The 15,830-nt window shown below is 36.8% G+C and overlaps 1 pseudogene; it reads left to right on the top strand.

The window, feature by feature from the left end:
* The first annotated feature begins 416 nt into the window (after positions 1-416).
* LOC115833861 lies at positions 417-11,776 on the top strand (annotated as a pseudogene).
* Positions 11,777-15,830: the final 4,054 nt, after the last annotated feature.

The following is a 15,830-nucleotide window of genomic DNA, read 5'->3' as shown; positions in this document are numbered from 1 at the left end:
AAGCGCTTTTTTGGAATTTCTCTCCAATGTTTTCTACTCACAAAGATTGACATCTTAACACGTGGCAAAGAAAAAAATATTTAAAGAGTCCAGATCTATTTATGTAAACAATCAAGAGTCAGTTTGTAGTGGAAAACCCAAAGTTGGATAAATGGTGCATAATAATATATATTTGTTCATTTTCTGCTGTTGTACATTTGGAATGACTTTTGTATTTTGATTTTGTGAACATGTCTCCTAATGTAAATAGCCAATAGATTCTCTTTGCGGACAGTATCTTCCGATAACTGGAATGTCCGGGTTATAAAATTTATGGATCATCAATTCTATTGGGCAATGCCACAGCGCTTCAAAGTAATTTTATTTATTTATATTTCCACTGACAAGGTAATCATGTTATACAAAATAATAGAAGTATGGATGATTGTGGCAAGTTAAGGAAATACAAGGAACTCACCCTTACTAGAATCCAAGGCATTTGTGGGAAGAAAAATTCATACACTGAGCACCAAATACATCAAGTACGTTTTGTTTGACATCGAGAGGAGTGTAACTACTTTCTTGTAGTTTATCAAAATCCCATAATAAGGTTAAGCAGGTAGGAATATAGGCACATTTCCATTTCAGAAAGCATTCTGGCCTAGATAGAATAGAAGGATATCAACCCAGGAAGAGAACAGAACTAATATTTTGTGTGTGTGTGTGTGTGTGTGTGAGACAGGGTCTCACTCTGTCACCCAGGCTAGAGTCAGTGGCACAATCCCTGCTCAATGCAACCTCTACCTCCTGGGCTCGGGCAATCGTCCAGCCTAAGACTTAGCTGAGGTTACAGGCATGCACCCTCATGCCTGTCTAATTTTTGTATTTTTTGTGGAGATGGAGTTTCACCATGTTGCCTAGCCTGGTCTCGAACTTCTCAGCTTGACCGGTCAAGCCACCTCGGCCTCCCAAAGTGCTGGGATTACAGGCATGAGCCACCATGCCAGGCCCCAAAATCTTTTCTCATGACAACTGCTGTCACTTAGACTGTACTATCAGAAAAGATAAGACTACCCTCATCCTTTGGGTTTCAGCTTAGGTGTCATTTCTTTTAGGAAGAATTTTAGGATGACTGTCCCTTCCTTTGTATCAACTACTAGACCATGAGCTCCTTAAGGACTTAGTCTTGGTTTTTTTACACATTTCTTTAAATTTTACTTTAATTTTTGGGATACATGTGCAGAACTTGCAGGTTTGTTACAATTTTGGCTCCAATCTCTGCCAGTAAGGACAGTCCATAGCAGACACTTATTTTGTGAGTAATCAGAGTAGCTCACATAAGAGACCCTCTGAGACATTCTGTGCTTTGAAAAGAAGAGCTGCACTGCACACTAGGATTTCCACAATGCCTTTGTTATGGGGTTTGGCCGAGCATGCCCACAGGCTTTTTGTGATGTCATTGATAGAGGGTTGGACGGTATGGTAGATGTAGGACAGTGTGCATATTATTATTCAAAAAAGTGGACCAAAGCCTGCACAATACTTGAAAGCTTTGTCAACTTTCAATCAATTCTGCCAGCATGCAAGAAGCGTCTCCCCAAAATATTGTATGTAATTTGGTGGCTTAAGAAGATACTTTGGCAACATATTTAATGTCACTGAAAGGAAAACAGTTTTCAGAGACAGACTGCCTGGTTTCAAACCCTAGTTCTCCTACTTAATTAGAGTATGCCTATGGACAAATTATTAAAGTTTCCTGTTCTCACGTTTCTTAATCTTTAAATGAGTATAAAATATTATTTATCTTATGGGGTTGCTGTAACAATTAAGTAAGTTAGAACATGTGAAGCACTTAGAACAGTTTTTAGCACAGAATTGGTGATCAATAAATGTCTGATATTTTCACTTAAATGACAGAGTATTTTTTAGTTAGGTAAGGAAATACTGCCTTTTCTCTCTTACCTACCCTGCATGATAACACACTTGTAGTAAAATAGATAACTTTTTCAGCTTCTAGCACTAAAATTTGCAACTATTTTTTATTCTTTCATATCTCATAAGTTGCTTATTGTTTATTTCTGTCTAATACAGGGCGGTCTACAAAATGTAGAATCAAATTTTTACTGAGAAGTGAGAATACCAGAAAGTCTTTCTTCTCTACACTGAGGTAGATAATATGCAACATTTTAAGAAGTGTTTGAATCAGTTTTCAAAGAACAACATTTGTGGAAAAGTCTGCATATATATATCTCTGATTACCTTTTCTTAAATTTATTGAATATATTTTTTGAAGCATAATGCTGATCAAATGACACTTCAGAAAACATACTAATTTGCAATGCCATGGACTGATTAAAACGACAGCCACTTCATCTTTTTCTAGGATATGCTGGCTTTTATGAATTTTATAATTTTTTAAATGTCTCAATATGTAAATGGCGACTTTTATATAGATTGCTACTTTTTCAACTTCTAGGAACGTTTGTTAATTTTAAGTTTACAGAAATGACCTAAATCCCCAAACATTAGATAATTTATGAATACAACTATGTATAAACATTGGTGATTTATTAAATCATGGTAAAAGACAACAAAATCTGTTAGTATGGCAACTGTGTTACAAATAACTTTCATGCACTATTAAAGATAATTATGGACATAATTATTGTGTAAATAACAGCCAGGTGCCATGGCTCATGCCTGTAATCCCAGCACTTTGGGAGGCTGAGATGGGCAGATCACCTGAGGTCAGGAGTTTGAGACCAGCCTGGCCAACTTGGTGAAACCTTATCTCTTCTGAAAATACCAAAATTAGCTGCTCACGGTGGCAGACACCTGTAATCCCAGCTACTCGGGAGGCTAAGGCAGGAAAATCACTTGAACCTGGGAGGCAGAGTTTGCAGTAAGCTGAGATCGTGTCATTGCACTCCAGCCTGGTTGACAGAGGGAGAGAGCATGTCAAAAAAAAGGTAATAATATTATTATTGTGTAAATTAATTATATAATTTTAAAAATATGAATGCATAGCATTGTTATAGATAGTTATGTACATACATATGTAAAGTTTCAGTTTTAAAATTATTCAAAAAGGTGGATAAATAAAAAACAGATTTTATTTTCATATAAATCCATCATTAGGAAATAGTCATAAAATAGTAAAAATAAGAAAAACAGCTAATTGTATCAACCATTATATATACAATTTTGTGAAACACAATTAAGTTCCTTGTTATACTTTTTTAAACAAGAGAGTTACACAGCACAGATGTGTTGGTAATCCCAGTTGATGTTTTATCTTTGAACATATTCAGATAAATAACTGCTAGGCACTTAAGCAATTATAATTTTTAAATGGAGTGAGAAACAAAATTTTAAGGTTAGCATGTGGCCCGGTGCAGTGGCTCACGCTTGTAATCCCAGCACTTTGGGAGGCCAAGGTGGGCAGATTACCTGAGATCAGGAGTTTGAGACCAGCCTGAGCAACATGGTGAAACCCCATCTCTACTAAAACTACAAAAATTATTTGAGTGTAGTGGTGGGCGACTGTAATCCCAGCTACTTGGGAAGCTGAGGCAGGAGAATCGCTTGAACTCGAGAGGCAGAGGTTGCAGTGAGCTGAGACGGAGCCATTGAACTCCAGCCTTGGTGACAGAGCGAGATACCGTCTCAAACAAACAAAAACAAAAACAAAACAAAACAAAAATTAGCTTGTGATAATATTTAGTGAAATAATTGTTATACTTAAAATATTTCTTTGAGTACCCTGTTAAGTCAACTTTCTTGCATCTCATTCCAAACTTCTCTGTTGAGCTTTGAGCCCCCAAGTGTGGTTTTCAATACTTTATAAACCTAATCAGCCAATTTACCGGTTTCTATGCAATCTAATCCACCTCAGGAAGTGGGTGTGGTCTTTCGAGGGCCCATACACTTTCAAAGGATGCTTGTCCAGAGATTTCTCTCCCCTTCAGTGAGGACCCACTGGATTTGTGGCTGCTGGGCTTTGGAGCACCAGGAGTTACTTCTAATCTGGATGTCTACAGAGCTTCTAGACTGAGACCATTCATAGTAGCCTTGTGAGTATAAAATGTGCAGCAAAACCATCATGCTCACTTTTACTCTTAAAAATACTTTAAATTTACCTGGCAGCATGCTTGGGTCTTTTCTAAGCAAACAAATAACCGTCTTAGTGATTTTATAGGAAATCAATATAAAGTATCTTCAGTTTGTAAGATATGGTCTGTGTTCCCTTGCTATTTGATTCTTTTTATGTGACTGTTTTCTGTATTGTTAGATTTTTCTTCAGTGTGAAAAGATATATTTCCATAGTTTCATGCAATCATAGAACCCATAAAATATCTAAAATGTTCACTAGAATGTGGGCATGTAGTAGTGGTTATAATGTTCACCAAAGTGAATGTTAAAAATGTTGAATTACTTTGAAAATTCTTGTTGCAAAGGTCTTATTTGCTGTCTCTTCAAAATTTGCAGTTTGCAGACTAGATTTGAAAGCTGTTGAAAATAGATTTAATCGGCTGGGCATGATGGCTCATGTTTGCAGCCTAGCACTTTGAGAAGCCAAGGCAGGCAGATCGATTGAGGTCTAGAGTTAGACACCAGCCTGGCCAACACGGTGAAACCCGGTCTCTACTAAAATTACAAAAAAATTATCCTGGCATGGTGGTGGGCCCCTGTAATACCAGCTACTCAGGAGGCTGCAGCAGGAGAATTGCTTGAACCTGGGAGGTGGAGGTTGCAGTAAGCTGAGATCGTGCCACTGCCCTCCAGCCTGGGTGACAGAGTGAGACTGCATCTCAACAACAACAACAAAAAAAAAAAAAAAAAAAAAGAAAGAAAAGATCAATAGATCTAACCAACTGGCAAGGGCTCCCAAGAAGCTGCAACTTCCAAGTCACTAAGGGGAGAGGTGAACTGGTGGCCACGCTTCCATTAACTGCATTTCTGGATTTTCTAGCGTAGAGTGGAAAACCTAATACATATCTTCATTTTTTTGTTATTTTAGAAGATAATTAATTGTTGATTAATTCTTGTTAATTATTATAGGTGAAACATTGGCTATTTCAGAATGTGAAAGTGTTCTCTCTAATCATCTGAATTGACTATGGGAAAAAACTTTCCTAATTAAAAATAATAGATATTATTTACATTTAATATATTGAAAGGAAGAGTTTTGATATTAAAATTAAAAGGACAAATTTAATGATTGATGATTTTAGGAGTTGACAGTCCACTCTGATTAATCAATCTTAGATAAAAGCTACTTTATTTATAATGTCTGAGCAAACTTCATAGGTGAGTTTGGAGGCAGGGAGTATAGAATAATACCATAGATACTGAGTGTCTTTCATATATTATCATCATGGAATCATTGAGAGAGATAGAATGGCAGAGACAGGATGACATTCAGAATGTGCTTCTTCATTAATTAGCTTATATAAGTGACTCAGAAATCATCCCAGCTTTTATCCCTGCCCAGGCTTTAAGCTTGTCTAAGTAACTGGGAATGATTGAGGGCACAGCTTGTTTAACAAAAATGCCACGAGGACTGTTGTCTCATTTTCTCATTTGCATCACTGTTGTTCATATCCATAAGTTTCATACCCGTGAATTCAACTAATCTCAGATAAAAAATATTTACAGGGAGAATAAAGCAGCTGTACTGAACATGTACTTTTTTTTTTTTTTTAGACAGAGTCTCACTCTATTACCCATGCTGGAGTGCAGTGGTGCCATCTCGGCTCACTGCAACCTCCGCCTCCTGGGTTCAAGCTATTCTCCTGCCTCAGCCTCCTGAATAGCTGGGACTACAGGCAGGTGCCACCACGTCCTGCTAATTGTTTGTATTTTTAGTAGAAACGGGGTTTCACCATGTTAGCCAGGATGGTCTCGATCTCCTGACCTCGTGATCCGCCCGCCTCGGCCTCCCAAAGTGCTGGGATTACAGGCATGAGTGACCGCGCCCTGCCAAACATGTACATATTTTTAATCTTCTTGCTGTTCCTAAACAGTATGGCATTACAAGTATTTATATAGCATTTACATTGTATTAGGCCTTCAAAGTAATCTAGACATAAAGTATTCAGGAGGATAGGTTTAGGTTACATACAAATCCCACACCATTTACTAATAAGAGACTTGAACATCTTAGGATCTTGGTATCTCAGGGAGTCCTGGACTGAGTCTTCGATGACTATTGAGGGAAAATTTATAAATCCAGCATGTTTGTGTTTACTATGTCTCAGTTTGTACTGGAACTAACTTATTAGACATATTGGACAGAGCTCAAGTAGACAAGGAAAATTGTCCGCCAGCCTTTTTTTCCTTTTCATCGGGGCAAATAAAAATAAGAGAAAGAAATTCTCACTTTTTTTTTTTAATTTTCAGAAACATGGATTAGATGCCCTGCGAGTCTTCCAGAATGAGCTCATTTGCTGCATTTGCATGAAATACCTCATAGACCCGGTCACCATTGACTGTGGGCACAGCTTTTGCAGGCCCCCTCTGCCTCTGCCTCTGCTCAGAAGAAGGCAGAGCACCAATTCACTGCCCTTTGTGCAGAAAAATCTCAGAGAAGCCCAACTTCAACACCAGTGTGGCACTCAAAAAGCTGGCTTCCCTAGCCAGACAGACCAGACCTCAGAACATCAACAGCTCAGACAATATCGGTGTGCTCCATGAGGAGACTAAGGAGCTTCTGTGAGGCTGACAAGAGATTGCTCTGTGGGCCCCTCTGAGTCACCAGAGCACATGGCTCACAGCCACAGCCCAAAAGGATGGGCTGCTGAGGAATGCAGGGTACGTGATGCCTCTAAGGCAGTTTGAATTATGTAGAATCCCAAATAAGAATGAGAGGGCCTATGATAATGATGGTGATGAGAATGCAGATGGTGGAGGTGGTGATAATTCCATGTCAATCATGACACATAAATGTGTCCTTTCAATGTTTGACTAATTTGGCACTTTAATCATAGCTGTGTTGAGACTTCACTAAAGGAGGTTTCCTTAGAAACGTTGTTCAAACATATAGAATGGAGCTGTGGAGCAGGTGGCCAGCACCAAGAACACTGTTCAAAGTCAGATTATATAAAAGCCAGTTTCTCAGAAAATTGATGATATTATCTGAAGGGTCCTTTAAAACTCTCTATTATGTTTCTATCACTTTTCACATCCAAATTATTAGAACCAAATGTGTTTAATTTGGAAAAATCTGACCACTCCACTCTAACTTAATTTATGTTTCTTTCAATTACAGCCTTTTTTTTATTGATAAGGGGATGAAATCTACTATACTGTCTTCATTATTGCTAAGCTTCTTGCTTCTTTTGCAGGAGAAACTTATAAAGGAAATGGACTATTTTATGGAAAATCAAAAGAGACACGAAACAATCTAAATCAGGAAACTAGCAAATTTCATTCGTTAGAGGTAAAATGAAAATGTTTTCTTTGTTTTTATGCAAATAAACACAATGTTAGCTTTTAATTTTTAGCTAAATTCAAACTACCATTGAAAGATAGTGATTTCTTCCCAAGAAAATGTAGTGATTTCAATTGATATAATAGGAGTTGCAAACAGAGAAGCCCACACAAGCTAGCCAAATTAATTCTAGTATATTGGATAAACAGAATGATGTGTATTCTAGTTCAAATTTGAAGGTTGGTATAAACCTTTTCAGACACTGCAGATGAGACAACATTTCACTAAGATTGGGTGTGAGGAAGGTGAAAGAAATAGAATAGTATATAGAGTAAAAATGTGGTACAAGTAAAAAAAAACTGCATAATATGGTGTATGGCTAAACCTTTTTTAACATGTAGGTGAATCAGACATGGAAAAATCCTAAAAGAGAGATTAATAGAGGAAATAATTGACTCAGTAACAAATGTGTAGAAGCGTCACAGTGACAGAAACCAGGAGTCTTTATAAAGGTTTGATTTAAAAAGGGAGAGAGAATATGAACATTGAAAAAGATGGACAGAAGAAGATAGCAAATGTTCAAGACTCCTTGCAAGAGTGAGGCAGAAAGTTTCTAAGTTGCTTGATTACACCCAGCATATAATTATTTGAAGTTTTCTATTGAGAGTGAGAACATGTAATCCTTTTAACCAAACGTCTCTGCAGAACTATGTGTTATTAAGGAAGAGGATAATCAGTATTCAATATCAAAAGATGCATATATTTCTCGAAGAGGAGGAGCAACTGCAATTGCAGGCACTGGAAAGAGAAGCAAAAGAGCTTTTCCAACAACTACAAGACAGTCAAGTGAGAATGACCCAACATTTAGAAGGGATGAAAGACATGTACGGAGAGCTGTGGGAGACATGCTGCATGCCTGACTTGGAGCTGCTCCAGGTGAAGAGGGAGGGTCCATCCTCAGAGACAGGAAGCCTTTGCTGGACAGTGCTGCCAGGACATGCAAATATCACCTGCATATGTCACTGCTCTAAGCTAAGTGACACATGCTGTCTGACTTCCACCATTACATTTCTCCATTCACTTATTACTGCATACTTTGATAATCTTTGGGAAATTTTTGCCATTTTAGCTGATAACATATAACAAAGTTCTCTTCAATATAATTTGGAGTACTATCCACACAGAGAGATCATCCAAAATCATTAGAACTCTAGGCCAGGGGAAGGTTAGTAATCCATTTACATGCCCTAGTTCCTCCTCACTCTGATCTCCCAGAGAGCAGTGATTTGCTGAAGACATTGAGGGGTTTCCCCTTGCCTGGGCAAGATTTCTCAAAGCTGCTCATCAGTGTCCATGTACTGTTTCTCATATGGTTCTCTGTTTTGTTTTAATAGTTGTCATATGGGGTCAGAGCTTTCCTTGGAAATAAGATTAGGAAATTAATGACACTGGAAACCTAGATATCTTTGCTTTACTCCACCATCTCTTGCTGAGCTCCTTTCTTCTTAATGCCCACTGATGAAGCTTTTTATTGTTTAGTTGAGGTTCTGTTATTAATGTAGTCTTGAATGATTCCTTAGCAGGAAAAAAAAAGATATACATTATTAAAACACTAAAACAAAGAAACAAGAGTATGAGAAAAGATGCAGAAGGAAAAATCTCTCATAATTAACATTATCTTTTGTTTTTTTGCCGGATGTGGGAAATGTATCAGCAAGGTGAGTTTACACTAAAAACAAGGCTATTTGGGAAAAGTTTGTTCTCTTGTGAATGAAGGGGATGTATACATTTTGAGTACTAACATCGTTGTCAGGGGCTATTTCCAATTTTGTTTCAAAAGAGGGCCTGAGGTCTTCTTCTCTTTGGTCTGGAAAGTTTTCATCTTAAAATTTGTATGAATTAAAATATACATAAAAACAATTTGCCATTAGGAAGTTTGTTCTCCCATTTCATCCATCCTGACCAGCCATACCCCACAGATCTTAATACAAAATTACTCTGAGGAATCATAGAGGAGTCTTCTACTCTAGAGGGGTCAGAGGTTAAAAAACAAAAAAAAGACAGAAGGAGGAGAGAGATTCCCTAAGGATGGGCTGAGGAGGGATGTTTTGGTCCTAAAAGCCTCAGTGACCCGGGCCTGCTCCATCACCGTACACCCAGTTCTAGGAAGGACCTCAGGAAAATGGTTACCTCGGGACCCTCAGCAGCAGGGTTCTCAGGCTGGAGTTAGACTCCTTTGATTTGCACAAAAGATTAAAGCCTTTTGTCTCAGTGAACATTCTCTGTCAGACACTGACTAGCATTCGTGACAACTGCAGCCTGAGGTCCCAAAGCTTTTTGTCTGAGTTTTCTGCTCTCTGAAATATTCCCAAGATTTCTGCCTACCCTCAGGGGGTGTGATGGGCAGAGGGAGGCAATGACTTTTAATGATTTTAGAAGTTCTATAATGTCTGAGAATAATATATCTGGGGAAATTGGGTTTTTATGGAAGTAAAATTTAGAAAAAGTAACATCCTTATGGACCCTAGAGTGTGGAATAAAATGTACAACCAGTTAACCAAAACGGGCAGAATTCTGAGGAAACATCTTTTATGAAAATGTGATACCTTTGTATGACTGTGTGATTAACTCTGGGCCTGGAACAATAGCTGAGGCCATTTTTTTGCAGGACTGATTTTGCACAGATGCAAAAGCCCCAGCCAGTGAACCCAGAGCTCACTTCATGGAGCATAACTGGAGTCCTAGACATGCTCAACAACTTCAGAGGTAAGAGCCAGCTGCTTGGCAGTCCAGCCTCAAATTATTTCCTTATTGGGTCCCTTGGTTGAGGCTTCTTTCCCATTTAAGTTTTATTTTAGTTTTGACATGTAGGTAATACATACTTTTCCAAGACATGTGCATCTTCTCTACCTGCATAGTATTACAATGATCGAAACTCAATTTCCTGACTTACAGTTTGATGAAAATGTAAAAGATATCACACTTTATCATGCAGAATAAGAGGGACAAAAGAATATTCAGATCATGTAGTTATGAACGACACTAGTTCTCATGGTGGCATCAGTATTTTGGTGTTTATTCAATTTAAATTCAATTTTGATGGCTTAGATTTGGCATAATGGTTTTTTAATTTTTTCTATTCTATGTGGCATTTACATGCATATCTACCAAAGTTACCACAAAATCAGAAACATTTTGATCAACAAAGAAAATGACTAAAATATATCCATAATCAGGACAATTCTAATGCCCATCAGATACATTCCGTAACAAGTGAAAAGTGAGTGATCTGTGAACGAGACTTAACCCTGTTAGGCTCATTCTAGAGAGGCAGGTCTAAGTAGCAGAGGGCAGGAACCCAGAGTAGATTGATCAGGAGCTAAACAGATAATGTAAAGCCAGAGTATTCTTTTCAGAAACTTATAAATTTTACATGTGTTTATTTCTACCAAATTTTATATGTGTGAGACTATGAGAGGCATTACTTACATTCCAATAAATTCTCACATCGCAGCAAATTGATATCTACCTGTTGATGATCTTAAAGACAAATAATACAAGAAGTTTTTTCTATTGAAGAAAGAAAACATTTTAGATATGTTCCTGAAACAAAATATGCAGAAACAGACATTAAATCATTACTTGGCCCAGTGAGATGGTCACGTTTTTTCTCTATTTAAGGAATAATACATAATTGTATGTGGCTGTAGAGGTGTAATAACTTTTCATCTTCATGGATGCATGGGGCTGAACTCTCTTGCCTTCCTTCTTTCTGTATTTCTTGGAAGAAGAGCAAATGAAGTGAATAATGGGCCACAGAGCCTCTGTCCCACATAGAACTCACTAATATAATATTTTTCCTTGTCAGGGATAATGCTCTGAGCACAGAAATGATTCCTTGCTATATAAGCCTTTCTGAGGATGGAGATATGTGATATTTGGAATGACCATCTCAGTGCTCCATGGATCCCCAGAGAGTGGAGAGCTTTGCTGTGTGGGGAGCACAAAGCATTCACCTCCCACAGGCATTTCTGGGAGTGGATGTGACCCTCTCCTCCAACTGGATTCTGGGAGTCTGTAGAGATTTCAGGACTGCAGATGCCAATATCGTTATTGATTCTGATGAAACATTTTTTTTTTTAAATTTCCTCAAAAAGGAAGCAACCACTGTAGTCTCTCCACCGACTCTCCACCTTTAATTCAGTATGTGCAAATGCTCTGGGTCGGGTTGGGGTGTTTCTGGATTATGATAATGGATCTGTTGAGGTTTTTTGATGTTTCTAAAGGTTCTCTTAATCTATGGTTTTCTTCCTTCCTCCTTCTCTTCCCCTCTGAGGCCTTTCTTTTTGCTTTGGTTGTACATGAAAAGTTGGTTTCATGATGATTTATTTGTGAACGTCCCATATATGAGGCAAATAGTGTCCTAAGACCCTAAGTGTGAGAGCCTGTGAGCTCATTGTAACTTCATGGAATGTAATTACTTTATGGTTATAAATGGATAAACCACCTTGAATCTGTACATTTGTTATTAAGTTATTTTAATTAATAAAAATTATTGTGGAATCTTTACTAGAACATCCAATAATTTCTTTTGTACTAGTTTTTTGAGACTAAATTCACTTACCGTGGCAAGTCATAGTTCTAAATTAAATTTAATTCAGAGAATTGTTAGTATAATCACACTATGTGCAGGCATCAGAGCTTCTACTGCCTGTGCACTTTTTATCACTTCCAGAAAGAATCCCCATACACATTAACACTTATTCTCCATTCACCCTCCCCTATTCCTTGACAGCACTTAATCTACTTTTTATGTTTTTGCATTCAGGTAAATAAAATCATACAATGTAAGTTCTTTTTTAATCTGATTCCTTTTTCAGAGAGTATGTTTTCAGTTTGTACACACTGTAAATCATTTGTCTTAGTTGTATATTTGAACCAGCCTGGGGTAGAATAATGAAGTGGTGGATATCTTATCTTACAAAGAATAAAAAGCGTGCTTATTTTCTTTTTAAGTCTGAGCAAGTTAAGTTGACCTCACAGACTTTATTGTTTCTCAACATCCTAGTTATTAATCACATTTCAGCTCATACAACAGTTTTTCAGTGCCGGGTTGCTCTGCTATTACATCTTCTCTGAATATTATATCAGATTATAATATTCAGAAAACTCTTGTACTTATTACTCGCAGATTGAAAATTCCAAGGGGGCAATGGCAGTATTTGTCTTCTTTGCTAATATATTACAATTATTCAATGCAATTTTTAGAATAGATCACACAGTAAATAAGATGAGTAAATGGATAAGTAGAGGAGTTAATATGTATAAATATTATTCTAACATTAAGAAACTTTTCCAAAATATAAGTAACAAAATAGGATAGAACATACTAATGAATATCTATCAAAAGATAAGAAATAAATTGATTTTCAGATTCATATCAAAGATAACACTATTATGTTAGGGTTTAAAATAATTGCAGCATAATTTTGCAGGGTTGATTTCAATTGTCTTAGGTTTTTTAATAGAAATAATCGAAAGAGGAAGCTTCCTATATAAGATGATGGGGAACAGGAACAGACTTAGAATAATGGAGGCTGTCCTTATTTAAACTGACATATAAATTTAATTACTTACTAAGCATAAAGTGGTATAAACCTCCTTATGCAGTACAAAGAACAAACTTTGTTTACATTTTAAATAAGAATCCAGGTGATACAGAATGGAAAATTCTATAAAAGAATGTAATAGCTACGTCTCCTAGCGCACCGGCTTATGTGCTCTAACAAAGACCACGAATTTGAAATGATTCAGAAGGTGCATTTCTCTCACATGTTTGTACCAATATAGGAGTTGGTCAAGAAGAAGACTGACATCTTCAACAAGTGAATTTTACCTCTTTGTGCAGGAAACTTCCATTTATTGCCATGTCCCATGCAGCAGGAAAGCCAGAAGAAAAGTAGGAGGGACAAGAGTATTTGGCTGTGAAGAAATTACCAGGTGTTTCTCACAATGCTTTTATTCCTGTCCTATAGGTTCAAAATTAGGCAGATGGGACACTAAGTGGTAATGTATCTGGGAATGCTGTTTACACTCTAAACCATATTTATTCTTATCATTTGATTCAGAAAACAAATTAAATGACTGGCACAACTGAAATTCACCCAAGAGATTTGTTCAATGAAACAAAGCTGAACCTCAACCAAATAGATAAGCTGCTGCCTAAGGTTAGCACCAGTTGTTAGTGATCCAAGAGTGAGTAAACCCTGCTTTTTACCACTGTCGAGGTGTCCAGTGTCATCCTTTTTAGAGCCTGGCTAGTTGAGGGTTATGTGGCAAGAAACATCTTATTTATATTTTAGTCCCTTAAATGAACGATTTTGATAGGAATGATTCTCCAAATTTTGAAGATAATTATCAGAAAGATTCTCTTATTCCTTCACTGTATATCACGTAGACTATAATAAACTGTCTCTCTTCTGTCTCCACATATTTCATGCAGAACATTAGGAGTTAGCAGAGAGAAAGCTTATCACCAGCTTCTTTTGGACTCGCTGCCTTTTTCCAAGTGATCTGAGCTGATAAAATTATTCACCTCAGGGCTCCAACCCAGCACTCCTTTTTGATTTTCACCTATGTTTTGTGAGCTTTTCTGTTGATGCTAAAACTCTATGCAAAGCCTCATAATTTAATTACATTATTTGTTGTTAGATTTCAAGGAAAAATTTATTCCTGACATTCTTCTAATTTAGCTCACATTCACTTTGGCAGGAAGACAGAATTAGCTACTTTACCATCACTTAGTATTTGACTCTGATTTTGGAAGATGAAAAAGTTTTTGTGTCTATTTACCATATTTTCTTAGCCATTTAACCAAGATAATCTTATTCTGTTGATTCTCCTAGAGATACTTAATTTATTTATTCTCTTCACCTGTCAGAATTTATGTTAGAATATCACCAAGACTTACTTACAATCGAAATAAGTCTAAGAGAGACCACTAAGAACATTGTCAATCATTAATACAGAAATCTTGAACTTCCTGAGATTTTTATCTCTCAAAGAAGTTATTTATGAATAGCCTGGTTATAGTTTCTTTTAATACAAGAATTGTCACTCTTCGATAGTACAAAAAGTAAAAATTGATAAAGAGGATAACTTGGAAAAAATTAATCTAACAAAACTGAGACACATTCTTGACTAGCACTTTATTTCTGTACTAAATTTAGGAGACATGTAAATGGCAGGTTTCCTAAGTGAAATAAGACAGACACACAGACAAAAATACTTCATGGTCCCACTCATATTTGAAATCGATTTTTGAAAAGTTCAATACATTAAAAACGGTGGTTACATTCATGGGAAGAAAATAGGTAAATGAAGGGTAACAGTGGTAAAGGTGCCATAATGTAGAATAAATGAATCTGATGTACAACCTGTAGGTATATTAGATAATCTTGTATTGTTTTTGGGAAATATTCTGAGAGACTAGATTTTTGGTGTTCTTATCATAAAAAAGAAGCACAGCTAAGTGGTATGATCGATTTGTTAATTTTCTTCATTATAGTAATCATTTCCTTATGCACATGTATCTCAAAACGGCATATTGTGCACCTTGAAAATAAAAATAAAACAAATTAAAACAGAAAGATAATTTTGTTCTTGCATCTAAGCTGAAAATAAGTGAAGACTGGGTCAGTAATAACAACGCTTTGCTGAATTAAGAGAATTCTAATAAAATGTTCTTAGTTGGGAAGCTATCTGTATTAAATAAAATTGATCTAAAGCTGGTTACAGGGGCCATACATATAATCCCAGTGCTGTGGGAGGCCAAGGCAGAAAAATCACTGGAGGCCAGGAGTTTGAGATAAGCCTGTGCAACATAGTAAGACCTTATCTCTACCAGAAAATAAACAGAAAATTAGCCTTGAGTGTTGATGCGCACCTGTTGTCCCAGCTTCTCAGGAGGCTGAGTTGGGAGGATTGCTTGAGTCCAGGAGTATAAAACTGCTGTGAGTTCTGATTGCGCCATTGCACTCCAGCCTGAGTGACAGAGTAAGAACTTGTCTCAAAAACAGCAACTAATTATTATTTGTAGCCATTTTACCTGAAAGGTATAATTCTTTCTTCTACAATTAAATCCGCATATGTCTAGGCCAGCTATATCAGGTAGAGCTTGTCCTCTAGTGCTTATATCTATAAAACAAGTAGGACAATTATAAGGAGGCTCTAAGCAAAACAATTTTTTTCTCATTCTGGACTTTGAGGTCTTAATTCTTTAGACTAATTTTCTGTCTCAATAGTGGATATCACCCTGAAACTTAATTTGTCCAAACACCTCACATAACCTGACATTTTACAAAACATATAGTTCATAGAGTCAATACGTTCTTATGCCTTAAAAGTCTCCAGGCATTGA

This window comes from Nomascus leucogenys, unplaced genomic scaffold (assembly GCF_006542625.1).
Source record: "Nomascus leucogenys isolate Asia unplaced genomic scaffold, Asia_NLE_v1 001668F_28552_qpd_obj, whole genome shotgun sequence".
Taxonomy (NCBI): domain Eukaryota; kingdom Metazoa; phylum Chordata; class Mammalia; order Primates; family Hylobatidae; genus Nomascus; species Nomascus leucogenys.
This window is presented reverse-complemented; position numbering and strand designations above follow the sequence as displayed.